Here is a 14,508-nt window from a genome sequence, read left to right on the forward strand (position 1 = left end):
TTTGTTGAAGAATTGCAACTTTTAGGTATGTAATCGAGTGACCAAAGAGATTGAAGTGTTCTCCGACTGGTTTTTGAATGTTATAATTCTTGACGTCTGATTTGTGTCCATTTATTCTTTTACATAGAGACTGTCCAGTTTGGCCAATGTACATGGCAGAGGAGCATTGCTGGCACATGCTGGCATATATCACATTGGTAGATATGCAGGTGAACAAGCCTCTGATAGTGTGGCTAATGTGATTAGGCCCTATGATGGTGGCCCCTGAAGAGATATTTGGACATAGTTGTCAACGGGCTTTGTTGCAAGGATAGGTTCCTGGGTTAGTGGTTCTGTTGTGTTGTGTGTGGTTGCTGGTGAGTATTTGCTTCAGGTTGGGGGGCTGTCTGTAAGCAAGGACTGGCCTGTCTCCCAAGATGTGTGAGAGTGATGGGTCATCCTTCAGGATAGGTTGTAGATCCTTGATGATGCTTTGGAGAGGTTTTAGTTGGGGGCTGAAGGTGATGGCTAGTGGTGTTCTGTTATTTTCTTTGTTGGGCCTGTCCTGTAGTAGGTGACTTCTGGGTACTCTTCTGGCTCTGTCAATCTGTTTCTTCACTTCCGCAAGTGGGTATTGTAGTTGTAAGAATGCTTGATAGAGATCCTGTAGGTGTTTGTCTGTCTGAGGGATTGGAGCAAATGCGGTTGTATCGTAGAGCTTGGCTGTAGACAATGGATCGTGTGGTGTGTTAAAAGTGGCAATTCTTCAACAAAAAAACTTCAGGTGTTATTGGGAATACTCAGGAGCTCTGGCCCTAGCTCATCGTAACATTTTGACTCTATACAGGCCTGATCCAAAGCCCGTTGAAATCAATGAGAGTCTTTCCATTGACTTCAGTGAGATTTAGATCAGGCCCTTATTTCCTAAAAAAACCAAACACTGTTAGTTCTGAAAGTGAAAGTCTGCAGGGCGGTTTCTTAGATAAAGTCAAACTATTTCCTGTGTCATGAACACTGCAGATTAAGTTCTACAACTGCAGCCATCTCTTGCTTGGGACAAGGGACTCAGACACACTGGGGAAAGTCAGGTATAGTAACATCATTAAATTCTTACTCTTCATTATCCTAATTACAGACCCAGCTGGTGGCTCCTATCCTGAGCCGGGCTCAACTGCTAGTCCCGGCTGGGGTGGGGAGGACGGGACTTCCTCTTCCCCTGTACGGCAGCCAGGGCCACGTCAGACCCACCCCAGATTTCTCCCCCAGGCTGCAGGAAGCTCTGCAAACTCTCCTCTTCCCTCTGCCCGCCCCCCCACCCCACTTCCTGCGCCCATCGCTCCTCAGCTGCAGTTGGAGGGATCACTGTATGGGGAGCTGCTCCCCCATCCGCCTAACCCCCATGCATCCAGACCCCCTCATACTTAGAGGTTCCTGCCGAGCATACCCCCCCCCGCACCCAGAACCCCCCGCCAAGCCCCACTCCCCTTACACCTGGACCATCTCGACAAGCCACCTGCACTCGATACCTACCCCACCGAGCCCCAACCAGCTGCATCTGGTCCCCACCCCACTGAGCCCTCCCACAGCATCTGGACCCCCCACACCCAGACCCCTTTACTGAGCTCTATCCCCCCCACACCCAGACCCACTCCGCTGAGCCCCAACCACCTTCACCTGGCCCCTGATGCAGAATCCCATTATTGTTGCACCCAGAACCCCCTAACAAGCCCCTGTGCATCCAGATCCCCCTGCACCTGGATCCCCCACTAAGCCGTCCACACCCAGATTGCCCCACACACTAAGCCCCTCCACACTTGGATGCTGTTGACCTGAACCCGCCTACCCACACCTGGAGCACCTGGCACAGAGGGGCAGGGTCTGGGGTGTTTCTGGGGTAGGCCCAGCCCTTGCGCTGTGTCAGGGTTGGGTGCACCCTCACCGCTGAGTCTATGTCCAGTGGGGGGAGCTGCAGTGTGATCTCCCACCTCTGTGCAGCCAGTGGCCTGTGCTCCCCAATGCCACGCTGGAGACTTCACATTAATTTTACAAATAAAATTTGCAGAATTTTGCAGAATGTTAAAATATTGTGTGCAGGATTATTAATTTTTTTGGTGCAGAATTTTTAATTTTTTGGTGCAGAATGCCCTCAGGAGCAATTTAATGACTCTCTTAAGGGTTCTCTATTAGGAGTTCAGAAGGCATCTCTCCCTTAGTTGCTTCCTAATTTAAATAAACATTCTATAGGGTATTACCCCTTCTGAGAAGTGCTTGTGGTGCTTCCTTACCCTTCAGCTGTTTGTAGCTGGGGAACACCGAGAGGAGGGACAGTGACCAAGGTAACTCCACAAAGTTTTACTTGACCCTCCATCAGCAGCGCAGTCCAGAGGAGTCCAGAGTTTGGGGAGCTTATTAACAAGTTTAGGGAGGTTATTAATGATGGTGAACCATCTGACTCACTCTGCCACACCTGATAGGGTTTCTACCCACACGTGATTGTTGGGTCCCTTACACACAACTATTTAGTCATTTGGTACCACTCTATGATAATCTTCCTCTTAAATATTACTCTCAATAAGACATCTTCATTACTTTCAGTATGAATAAGAGGATACTTTCCCTTTATATTTTTCCTGAGCTCAGTTATTACATCACATAGGCAGACAAGCAAAACCACACAATGAATGCAATAGCAAGCATAAGCAAAAACAGAAAGTTCCCTCTATTAGTTACTGTGGGCATGACATGATTCTCCTACTTGCATGATTATCAATTGATTTTCAAAAGTAGGAGTACATAAACCATTCCCTTGTTATCTAAGATGGTCTTTTTTGTTGTTGTTGCCTTTCCTGTGTTCTCTAGACCCATGTGCTGGGTGCCAATCTGTGGCCTTTTACTTTATTTAAATTGAATTTTGTAATGTGGTATTACACCACTGTGGGTTCAGCTGCGGTGGCTACAGTTTCATGCTAAACAGAGGGAATGTCACCTCTGCTACTTGCTTCAGATTTAGAGTCTCTAGGAACACATAAAGACCCAGGGTAGTGACCACACAAACATTCATAAGCAGGTTATTTTCTGATCACTGGCTTATGGTTAGAGTTGCCAGGCATCTGGTTTTCGACCGGAACGCCCAGTCGAAAAGGGACCCTGGTGGATCTGGTCAGCACCGCCAACCAGGCCATTAAAAGTCCGATTGGTGGCGCAGCGGAGGCCCGGGGCTAAGGCAGGTTCCCTGCCTGCCCTAGCTCCGCGTGGCTCCCGGAAGTGGCCGTCAGGTCCCTGCAGCCCCTAGACAAAGAGGGGCCAGGGAGGCTCCGTGCGCTGTCCCCGCCCCGAGGGTCAGCTCCACAGCTCCCATTGGCCGGGAACCACGACCAATGGGAGCTACAGAGGTGGCGCCTGCGGGCACAAGGTTAGCACGCAGCACTTCCCTGGCCGCCCATGTGTCTAGGGGCTGCAGGGACCTGGTGGCTGCTTCCTAGGAGCTGCAGTAAGTCCCGCCGGGACCCCGCACCCCAAGCCCCTGCCCCAGACCAGAGTCTCTTCCCGCATCCAAACTCCCTCCCGGAGCCCTCACCCCCGGCAAAACCCGTGCCCCAGCACCCTCCTGCACCCCAAACCCCTCATCTCCAGCCCCACCCCAGAGCCCACACCCCCAGCCAGAGCCCTCACCCCCCCTGTACCCCAACCCCCTGCCCCAGCCCAGAGCCCCCTCCTCCACCCCAAACTCCTCATCCCTGGCCCACCCCAGGGCCTGCACCCCCAGCTGGAGTTCTCACCCCCCCACACACACACACCAACCCTCTACCCCAGCCTGGAGCCCTCTCCCGCACTCTGAACCCCTCATTTCTGGCCCCACCTGGAGCCTGCACCCCAATCTCCCTGCACTAGCCTGGAGCCCTCTCCCACACCCCAAACCCTTCATCCCCAGACCCACCCCAGAGCCCACAACTCCAGCCGGAGCCTTCACCCACCTCCCGCACCCCAACCCCCTGCCTCAGCCTGGTGGAAGTGGGTGAGGGTGGGGAAGAGTGAGCAATGGAAGGAGGGGGGGATGGAGAGAAAGGGGCGGGGTCTCGGAGAAGAGGCAGGGCACGTGTGGTCAGTTTTGTGTGATTAGAAAGTTGGCAACCGTACTTATGGTCCTCATTTCTTGTCTCCAAGGCCTAAAATAGCTAAGCTAAAATCTTACAGCCTCAGCCTACAGGCCTTGCGTTTCAGCCTGTCTTACATTTAAAACTTGGCTCCTCTAAATACGGATCAATCTTATCCTTTTATAATCCTACAAATTAACTCTAATTAACATACAATGAATATATATAACATATTGATTAATTATAACATTACACAATAAATGAATAATAAACTAAAATGATTGGCTACACGTAAAATAACTCTTCTTCTAAAAAAGGGTGGTTGCTAAAGCAAATGAGATTGAAGTAACTCTTGAATGATAACACATATTTTATTGGGTACAAAATATGTTTTGCCTAGTCTGGTAACTCTGTTTTTACCAAGAAACTGAGATTAACCCAGAGCCAGCATTCTGGTCAGTTTTGCAGTCCAATGTACGGACTGCTTTTATACCCTGTGTTTTACCCTCTGAAGTTCTGCCTGTCTGACAGGCAGGGATAGAAAGAGAATCTAGTTCACTGCATGGGCACACTCCAGCGTTCTCTCTGGTTTTACTGGAATTCTAATTAATTTGCACTTTTACCCCAAAACCAGCAAATCCAACTTTCTAATCCAAGTGTAAAAACTTTACCAATGTGTTCATGAGGGGACTGTTGGCTCCTTACTAAAACTCAGTGGGGGGGGTTTGGTTGGCTAGTTCCCAGTACCAAAAGAAAGGGGAAGAGTTGATGGGAAATCAGGACCGTGAGACTGACAGTCCCCAGGGGCAATAGGGAGAGGCCAATGCGCCAGGTCAGCCTGATTGACATGGTGGGCAGCTAATCAGGGAGTCAGGAGGCCAGGGGGTCCCACCCTCTGGGTGAGCTGGAATTACCTGGGTCAGACAGAGTGGGGCCGAGCTAAGGAGAGAGCAAGAGCCCGAGCCTGAGCCGAGCTGGGGAGCAGAGCCGTGCCAGCCAGAGAGAACCAGAGAAGCAGCCCAGAGAGCAGACCTGTGCTGGGAGCAGAGCTGCAGCAACCAGAGGCAGAGAGGCCAGAGAAGCAGCCCAGGGAGCTGGAGGCAGAGCAGCAGCCGTGCTGGCGCAGAGTGGAGCTGGAGCTGTCTGGAGCCGCTGGAGAGAGTGAGGGGGACCCTGGGCAGTGGGCCCAGTGCAGGGAGATTGCTGTTTAATAAATTGTATTTGCTTTAGCTGTATGTATGATCAGTGGGTCAGGGAAGTGTCCAGTGCAGAGAGAGCACCCAGGAGTGGGGACACCCTAGCCCCTGTCCTAAGCAACCACGACAAGATTGGGGGGTCAAGCCACTCAGGAATCCTGGGCCCAGCTTTGTCAGGGTTACTGACTCTTCCACACAGGAGGGAGGAAGGGGAGTCCTCAAGGTCAGGCAGGCCTCTGGGTAAAGGGAGTGGGAGTGAGGACTCAGATCCTTTCTCTAGCCCATTTCACCGGGTTAGTGTATAAGCCAGGAAAGTTCCCCACAAAAGCGAAACCATTCCCCGCTTACATGTTGTTTCCCTTGGTTTCGAAGTAAGCTGTTGCCCCTAAAATACCACAGCGTTTGGAGTCTTTCCTTGGCTTTACCATCTGGTTCAGGGAGGTAAAAAAATCTCCAGCAGGATTCACAGGATAAAAAGGGGATAGTATTATGGATACATTTGGAAATAGGTGATATTGGGAATACTCAGGAGCCCTTGCCCTAGCTCACAGTACCTTCCGCGTCTGTGTAGGCCTGATCCAAAGCCCGTTGAAATCAATGAGAGTCTTTCCATTGGCTTCAGTGAGATTTAGCTCAAGCCCTTATTGCTAAAAACAATTCCATTAATTGTGAAAGTGGAAGTCAACAGGGAGGTTTCTTAGCTAAAGGCAGGTCGTTTCTTATGGTAGAAACATTTGCAGCTGTAGTATTTAGTCTGCAGCCATCTCTTGCTTGGGTCAGCAGCCTGCCAGGGAATCACAGCCATTCGGGGAAGTCAGGTACAGTAACATCTTTAAATTCTTACTCCTCATTAACTTCATTACAGACACTTGTGTTGCATTCATCTCTAGACAGCAGGTTGGACTGTGGTTTAGCCAACAATACAAATCTGCTTTGGTCGCTGAAACATTCATCTTGCAAAAATGGAAAAGTGCATCCCCACCAAACGTTAATGCCTGGCTCAGTGATATGGCCGATCTCGCAGCCAGCCAACGACTGCATTCCACAGCCTTTGCGCTGACTTCTTAGAGCTCTATGATTAATGCAGAGCCTGAAGATAGATATGTCGCTTCCCTCCCCCACCCCCTTTCGCCTAACCTCCTTTACTTACTGTCTGTATTATGATGAATCTGGTATTTTGGTCTATTTGTTGTATTTGGAAAAATTAATAAAAAGTTATAAATGCAAAAAAAGTCAATGATACAAATCTCACCACAGCTACATCTGTCCAGCACCAATGTACCTGTGGAGTGCTGTGGTCTAGTAGGTAAGGCACCAGCATGAGAGCCAGGTGATCTAGGGTCTCATCCCAGCTCTGTCATTGGCCTGCAGTTTGTGACATTGGGCAAGTCACTTTACTTCTCTTTCTGTACTGGCCTTTGTCTGTTTTAGACTGTAAACTCCTCAGCAGAGGGACTGCGTCCCTATGTGCAGCCCCTAGCTCCATGTGACCACGATCCAGGTTGGGGTCGCTAGATGTTTCTGTAATACAAATTACAATCTCAGAGATCAGATTTTGGTGCTTAGAAATTAAAAGTCCAACATTTTCCACTGAGTTGATTTTAGATCACAAATTTGTTACAAGATTAGAAAAGTTTCAGGACAGGGGTGAAGCTACAGAAATATTTCAAACCCTAGGGAGTGAAAACAAAGAATCCATTTATTTTGCCCACCTCTACACCATAACACACTTTGGCTGCAACTATTTCCACAGAGTGCAAACATCCCTGTTTGTGCATTTTAAAGATCTGTCCTGTACTGATACAATCACCAAGACAATCCCTTCCTAGCATCAGGTGAGCGTCCCAGGCAGAAAGCTGTTTATCTCTTCCCAGAGATTGCCAGGACAGCTGATATCTATCCATCTATCCCTACCTAACTGCCACTTTAGGCACCTAAATCCCAGATTCAGGCCTGCGTTGGGATTCCCCACTCAGCCGCTCCTGAACCCTATAGGTGCGTAACCTTGTTTGGCACTGAATTTTTCAGTAAAGAATTCCCTAGGCTCCTATGTTTCTGCCTCTGCACATGCACCCTGCAGCTCCACGGTGGTGCATGAACAAGGGGAAAACAGGCATCCCTGCACCGAACTCCCCTGTGGGACCTGATCTAGTCAGTGTGCTCGGACCTTGCTTATCAGACTGGGCCCCTGTGATAAATAAAGTGGTGGGGTAGCTCCCTTTGATGGACACCCAGCCAGCCAGTTAGCTGTAAAATTCCTCTTAGTAGTTGTTCTCTACTTGCCTTACCTGTAAAGGGTTAAAAAGTCCCCAAGGTAAAAGAAAAGGAAGTGGGCACCTGACCAAAAGAGTCTATGAAAAGGTAGAACTTTTTAAAATTGGGGAAAAAAACCTTTCCCTTTGTCTATTGTTCTCTGGAGAAGGAGACACGGAGCAGCAATGCTGTGTAAGGCTTCAATCAGGTATGAAAACCCTAACCCAAACCCTAAGGAAATTAGGAATGTTTAGCTAGACGCAATTAGGTTTATTTTTTTTATTTTGGCTTGTGGATCTCCTCTGTGCTAACCCCAGATGCTTTTGTTTGCTTGTAACCTTTAAGTTGAACCCCCAAGAAAGCTATTTTGGGTGCTTAATTTTTGTAATTGTTTCTTTTAAGATCTAGCAAAAAGCCTAAGTTCCAGATGTATTTTTTTTCCTTTTTGTTTTTAATAAAATTAACCTTTTTTAAGAACAGGATTAGATTTTTGGTGTCCTAAGAGGTTTGTGCACATTGGTTGATTAGCTGGTAGCCACAGCTAATTTCCTTTGTTTTCTTTCTCAGCTCTTCCCCGTGGCGGGGGGGGGGGAGGTGGGGGAGGGTGAAAGGGCTTGAGGATACCGCACAGGGAGGAATTCCTAATGCTCCTTCCTGGTTTCAAAGGGTTTTTTTTTGCATTTGGGTGGTGGCAGCGTTTACCAAGACAAGGTCAGAGAAAAGCTGTAGCCTTGGGAGTATAATACAAGCCTGGAGTGGCCAGTATTAATTTTTAGAATCCTTGCAGGCCCCCCACCTTCGGCACTCGAAGTGACAGAGTGGGAACTCAGCCTTGACAGCCCCTGTAAAGAAGCTTACAGAAAAAACAGGGGTTGGGAGGTAATATGAGGACTTCCTCCCTAACTTCAAGCCCAGTAGTTAGGGTATTACCTGGGACAGGCAGGAACACGCTCCCCCACATCTACCAGAGAGAGAGACGAATTTGAACTAGAGCCTAGCACTTAGGTGGTGAGGGCACAAGCCATTGGTCTATACAGTCATTCCCATGCTTAGATGTAGTGAAACAATCATTGGCCGAAGAGAGAGAGCAAGTGTGAGAGAGACCTTGTACCCTAGTGTTTCTGGCACCTGCCTTGGCTGTGGGAATCCCAGGCTCCCATCCCCCTCCTCCAATGCCTTTTTAAAATTATGTATCCCCAGGGAACACCATCAACAGGAGAGACTGAAGGAGCCCCACACCAGACTATTCCATAGGCCAGTTGCTAGGGCATTCTCCCCAAAGGTGATTGATACCTTTTCAAAACTCTTCTCCTATCAGGTGGAGGAAGGACTTGAACTGGGGCTCTCCCAGAAACAGGGCAACACGTTAACGTAATAGGATGTGCACAGTTCTTAGCCAGTTGGCATTACTGAGTCTGTTCAATATTTTACTTCTGTCACAGCCAAAGTAAGAACTGGTTCACTTTGGAGGAAAAACACTGAGAGCCGTCTGACATTCTTTTACTGGCACAGTTTTGTAGGTGTTATTTTCACCTATAAGGGGCTCTGTAGTTTTTACTCTAATGTAGCTGCGCAAGGTGACCACTGCATCTCCTCCCCCCCCACTCACGGCTGACCTTGCCTAGTCACACGGTGTTAATACTCCAGAGACTTGTCTCCATTAGGGTTATACAGCAAGATAGCTAAAGCACCGTAGTTATCCTTCTGTGGAATGCCACCTTGTCTTCAAGATGGCAAATGTTAGTGCTTTACCCTAGGGCTGAGCAGGAACAAACAATTGTGAAGTGTCTAAATTAGCATTTTAAAGATGTCTGTAAGGTGGGTTAATTGGCAATCAGTGAACTCCACTGAAATTAGGACTTCAAAACTCCTGTCTAGACATACCCATGTGTGACAGGTTTCAGAGCAGGTAGCCGTGTCAGTCTGTATCAGCAAAAACAACGAGGAGTCCTTGTGGCTCCTTAGAGACTAACAAATTTATCTGGGCATAAGCTTTCATGGGCTAAAACCCACTTCATCAGATGCATGGAGTGAAAAGTACAGTAGGCATATATACACAACAAAAAAACTTCAAAAACAGACTCCAACGAGAAACTGCAGAACTGGAATTAATTTGTCAACTGGACACCATCAAATTAGGCCTGAATAAAGACTGAGAGTGGATGGGTCACTGCAAAAACAAAAAACTAATTTCCCCCTACTGTTACTCACACCTTCTTGTCAACTGTTTGAAATGGGCCACTCTGATTACCACTACAAAAGTGATTTTTCCTCCTGTTGATAATAGCCCGCTTCCACTTTAATTTAATTGTCTCATTAGAACTGACCCCCCACACACACACACTTGTCCTGCTATTGTGGGGAACTTTCCTGGCTTCTGCACTACCCCTGGAATCGGCATACCAATCCCGAAAAAAAATGCAGAAATCGGGCTTGTTTTTGGCTTAACTGGCTTGGGAGTTGCTTGTTGGCTAGTTTTTGGCTTGTAGCTTGTTGCTGCTTATTTTTTGATCGGCTCCCGGCAAGCAGGGGCAAGGGGCAAACAGGGGAAATTGGGGGAAGAGAGTCAGGGGTGCCCAGTGGGCCCACCACAGTCCCAGACTGCACACCGGGGGGAATCTAGTCACATAGCGTCTTGGGGTTCTTAGGGACTGGCTTATTTTGGCCTTGTTTTGAATGGGATTAGCTTGATTTTTGACCTCTCCTCCTCTTCCCCCGAGCGCGCCGCGTACCCACTCCTCCCCGTCCGAGTGCTTCCCACCCACTGCCTAACAGCTGTTTGGCGGCGCTTAGGACTTTCCGGGAGGGAAGGGGAGGAGTGGGGACGCGGCATGCTCAGGGGAGGAGGCGGTAAAGAGGCGGGGTAAGGGCAGGGACTTGAGGGAAGGGGGTTGAATTGGGGCTGGGTGAGGGTGGTGCAGGGGCAGGGCCAGGGGCAGGGGGGGCGAGCACCCACGGGGCAGACAGGAAGTTGGCACCTATGCCTGCTAGTTCCACCAAAACATTCCCATCCATTATCCTGTCATCCTATCCTTAGCTGATTTAGGATTGGCGTGTCCCTGTACCATCTCCTACGAATGTGTTCACGCCGTTACTTGAGAACTCTGGGAGTCCTGTACCATCACCTCCAATCAGGATCATGCTTACTTGGTGTTAGCCAGGACTTGGTGCGTTACTATATTACCAAGGCCAGGCCTACTCTGGTTCACAGCATTTGGTTCACACTGTTAGCTAGGTGTAGGGCTCCAGTAAGGCCTACATAATGCTTCCGTGCTGAGACAAGACTACATTAGGGGGAAGAAAATCCTGTAACAGAATGAAAATTTATCCACATTTTAGTGATATATCATAGAATTTCTAGGGGCAGGGACTGGGAAAATCCACATTATCCTCTCATCAGCCCTAGAGAAGATGGGAGAAAAAATAACACAGTCTGGAACTGTATTAAGTATTTTGCAGAGCCTTCAACTCTACTACAAACCCCATTTGAAGTTAAAGCCAATGGAGTCTTTGGAGAGCAACTCCATTACTGGTGCTACAGCAAGATGGCTGAGACAGAGAGAGGAAACGTGTAAAAATTCAGTCTGAGGTTCGGAAAAGGACACAAATGTGGGGTTTTACAGTGGAAAGGCGGTGTTCTCTCCTTGAGAATCAGGCATTTATTTGGACTTGCATTCAAAAAGGGGATCCGGTCCTTAAAAAAGAAAAGGTGAATCACTGAGAATGTGGCTGTACCCCCCCCAGCCCCACCAAATGCATCAAAGCTCAGATATTTTTTGGCAATGTCAAGCTACCATGGAAAAGTCATTTCAAACGAAGAAGCATCACCCGGCCCTTTGTTGTTAATAGAAATATGAAGTGTGTTTAGATTTATTTTCCACCCACCCGTTCGTACACACCTTACACCCCTACGTTTCGTACCCATTCATGCTGTGCGCACATCCATCCCATCAGCCCAAAGAACAGCTCAGCGGACACCCCACCAAACCAACCCCTCAGCTGCACCAAGGGAGGGAGAGCACCACCTTCACCCTTCCCTTTACGGGCAAAGGCCAGGGGAGTGACGGCATTTCCATGTATTTACTGGAAAGGGTGGGACTTCCACTAAACACCCCAGGCCTGTTGCTTCCCATTCCTGACCCTTTCCCTGAGCAAGACAGTGCCACGCCCTAGTCCCCATGTCACTGGATCTCCCCCAGGATCCAAATTCCAATGCCTGGCTCCCTTTCCCTGGCCAGAAAAATCTGCCCCCAAAGACCCAACTCCACACCGTATCCTCTAAACAAGGGATCAACTCAGCAGGCAAACAGGAGAGACAAGTAGGGGAGTTTTGAAGGGCGTAGCTGTGGATCCAGTGCATGGAGGTAAAGGGACTTGGTGAGTTGTGTGTTGGTCTGTTTGTTTCCGTGTGGGTCGTGTGGCTGGGGTTTGGGTCCCTGACCAGGCCAGGTGACAGAGTTCTCTGAGAGGGCCGTGTGGCTCTGACCATTGGGCCTAGGATCAGCCCTGGGGTTTGACATCTGAGTCGTCGATCACCCCGTTAGCCCCGGGCAGAACTCAGCAGTGAGGCACAGAGCGTATAAGATAATTGCCGAGCAAACACTTGACCAGGCACTTGGGTGAGGCACTGAACTATTCAGCTGTGTCGCTATTTTAGCCCCAGCCTCTAGGATACGATCGGATTCTGTGTAGCGTGCAGCACTTTAACGGCACTTCCAAGTAAACACAGCAGCGCTAGTACAATATATCCACCCCCCAGAATCCTTTAGGAAGAGAAAGCAGGATTTCCCCACAACTACTGCTCACCCCTCCAGCTGAGAATTGTATTTCAGGGACAAACCCGCCTCCGTTATAGCTGGGCTGCCATTGGTGAGAGAGCAATTCCTGCCTGGGAAATCCCAGTTACTGAATGTGGAACAACGGATCACAGTGAAACAATCGGGAGGATGTTTGGTTCCATTGTGTTCTTTCCCCCACATCGCCACTGACGTTCCCGATGGATTCTCCTACAGCCGCACCGGGGAAGTTGGAACCACAATGAAGTCTCTGCTGATCCCCTTGACATACTTCTGTCTTCAAGCCTCGCTGGGAATCCCGCAGGTAAACTCTTGAGCTTTGCCCGGGAAGCACTCTGTGTTTTCTCGTGTTTCTGCTCAAGGCTATGCAGGCAGCCACGCTGCCTTAGACCCATAGACGTGTAGGGCTGGGAGGGACCGTGAGAGGTCATCCGGTGCAGCCTTGTGGGCTGAGGCTGGACCAAGTGAACCGAGACCAGCCAGCACAGGTGTTTGTCTAATCAGGGCCCCACACCACCTTCCCTAGTGGCTGCCGGGGGAACCCCGGCCCTCTCACGAAACTGGGTTCCAGTCCAGGGACCCTCTGACCAGCAGCCAAGGTCTGTTCCGTCAGACTCCTTGCTGCTGCCTCCCACATCTTCCTACCACAGCTTTTTTTCCAGCCCGCACAGCCTCCCCCAGCTCACCCTTCTTTCAGGGCCAGGCTCGCAGGGCTCCCCCGTGGAATCCCCCAACACAATCCCAAACCAAAAGAACAAATTTAAATGAATTTCTCCCTTTCTCAGGCTCTCTCATCACCCTGCAGCCCCTCAAATTCCAGTCCAAATGCCCCCTAGGCTTTACCAACACTGCCTCCAACATCCTCCGGGCCTGAGGCACCTCACCTCACTGCCTCCAGCCTCCTAGGCCTCCTCCTGGCTCTGGGCTCTCCAGTTCTGGCTCCAGGCCTCTCTCTACCTTTAGCCCAAGAGGTGACATTCCCAGCTACCCCAGCTGGGTTTGATCACCAGTTATGCCTAACACCTCTCCAGGTGCCACCCCACAGCCTAAAGGGGCTCAGGCTCCTGTTAACCCCTGGTTAACCAGTGTGGAATTTATACAACCCATCACAACAGTGTTGCCGTCCTCTATGCATGTTCGGGGTTGGATCCTGGATGGAACCTTCCCACGGGCACCGCCAGCCCTGGAGCATGCAGTGCATGGCTGGCATACGGAGACGGTAACCCACTGACTCCCACCGGGGTAAACGGGGGTGGTTTCTAAATATTCCCGTGGGAGTGGGTTGGGATCTCAGTCCCTCCTAGCTCTCTCCCTTCTACGTCCTTTGTTGGCTATACTTTGTCTTCCCAATTAATGTGTCCTTTCTTGTCTTTCTTCCTAACCCTGCATCAACACACAATATATTTATTACACTAACAAAGTCCCGGGTAAACTAAAAATGCATCTGTAATGATTACAGGGCATGCTAGTCCTCAAGTGTGCCATGCCCCCCACACACAAAAAAATCATGGAGCCAACATACCATTTGCCAAACAACACACTGATGATAGTGCCTATATGTCCCATCCCTTTCTCCCACCTTTCCTCTGTCTTGTCTATTTTGAGGTAAGCTCCTAGGGGCAGAGACCATCTCCTAGTGTGTTTGTACAGGGATGAGCACAATGGGGCCACAATCCTGGGTGTGACCTCTAGGTGCTATTGTAACACAAATGTTAATGTGACTGTATGTTTCCTTTATTCTCCCAGGCAAAACGTCAGAAGGAGCTGAACATGACAAATGATGCTTTTGATGACCAATATCTAGGATGTCCTGAAAAAATGAAGGCAGAAGCACGTGAACTGCTGACGACGGAAATGTCCGCACCGTATAGCGCAGTGTGGCAAAAGGCAACAAAAAAATGGAAAGATGTGAAAAAGACTTCTCCCCTCAAGGCCTCTGAGGATGAGTATGGAATAGCTATAGTAGCCTACACCGACCCAACCCCAATAATCAATGGTGACGCTTTTTCAACTATATTTAATGCAGCAGTGAGAGGGGCTGGGAAATCTCGAGATAATTACATGAAGGAGTTCCGCTTCAAAGCCTTTCATTATTATTTGACAAGAGCTTTACAGCTCTTAGGGGAGGCGGTGGATGTGTAAAGGTGTACATATGTACACCTTTACACATCCACATGCTGAATATCCCCT

At 49.3% G+C, this 14,508-nt stretch overlaps 1 protein-coding gene and 1 pseudogene across 3 annotated transcripts in view; both read left to right on the top strand.

Moving 5' to 3' along the window:
* The first annotated feature begins 954 nt into the window (after positions 1–954).
* The window catches only part of LOC102943522 (ecto-ADP-ribosyltransferase 5-like), a 43,983-nt gene continuing 30,429 nt past the window's right edge, over positions 955–14,508 (top strand). For 2 of the 3 annotated variants that reach the window (XM_043526929.1, XM_043526916.1), the window contains exon 1: positions 955–1,067. The gene's annotated coding sequence lies outside the window, so the exon portion shown is untranslated. Of the gene's footprint in view, positions 1,068–6,009; positions 6,088–14,508 lie in introns of those variants that run through there. The other variant, XM_043526921.1, reaches the window with a different exon arrangement.
* LOC122462505 lies at positions 10,354–14,499 on the top strand (annotated as a pseudogene).

The sequence above is a fragment of the Chelonia mydas genome, chromosome 1 (genome assembly GCF_015237465.2).
Source record: "Chelonia mydas isolate rCheMyd1 chromosome 1, rCheMyd1.pri.v2, whole genome shotgun sequence".
In the NCBI taxonomy this organism is placed as follows: Eukaryota; Metazoa; Chordata; order Testudines; family Cheloniidae; genus Chelonia; species Chelonia mydas.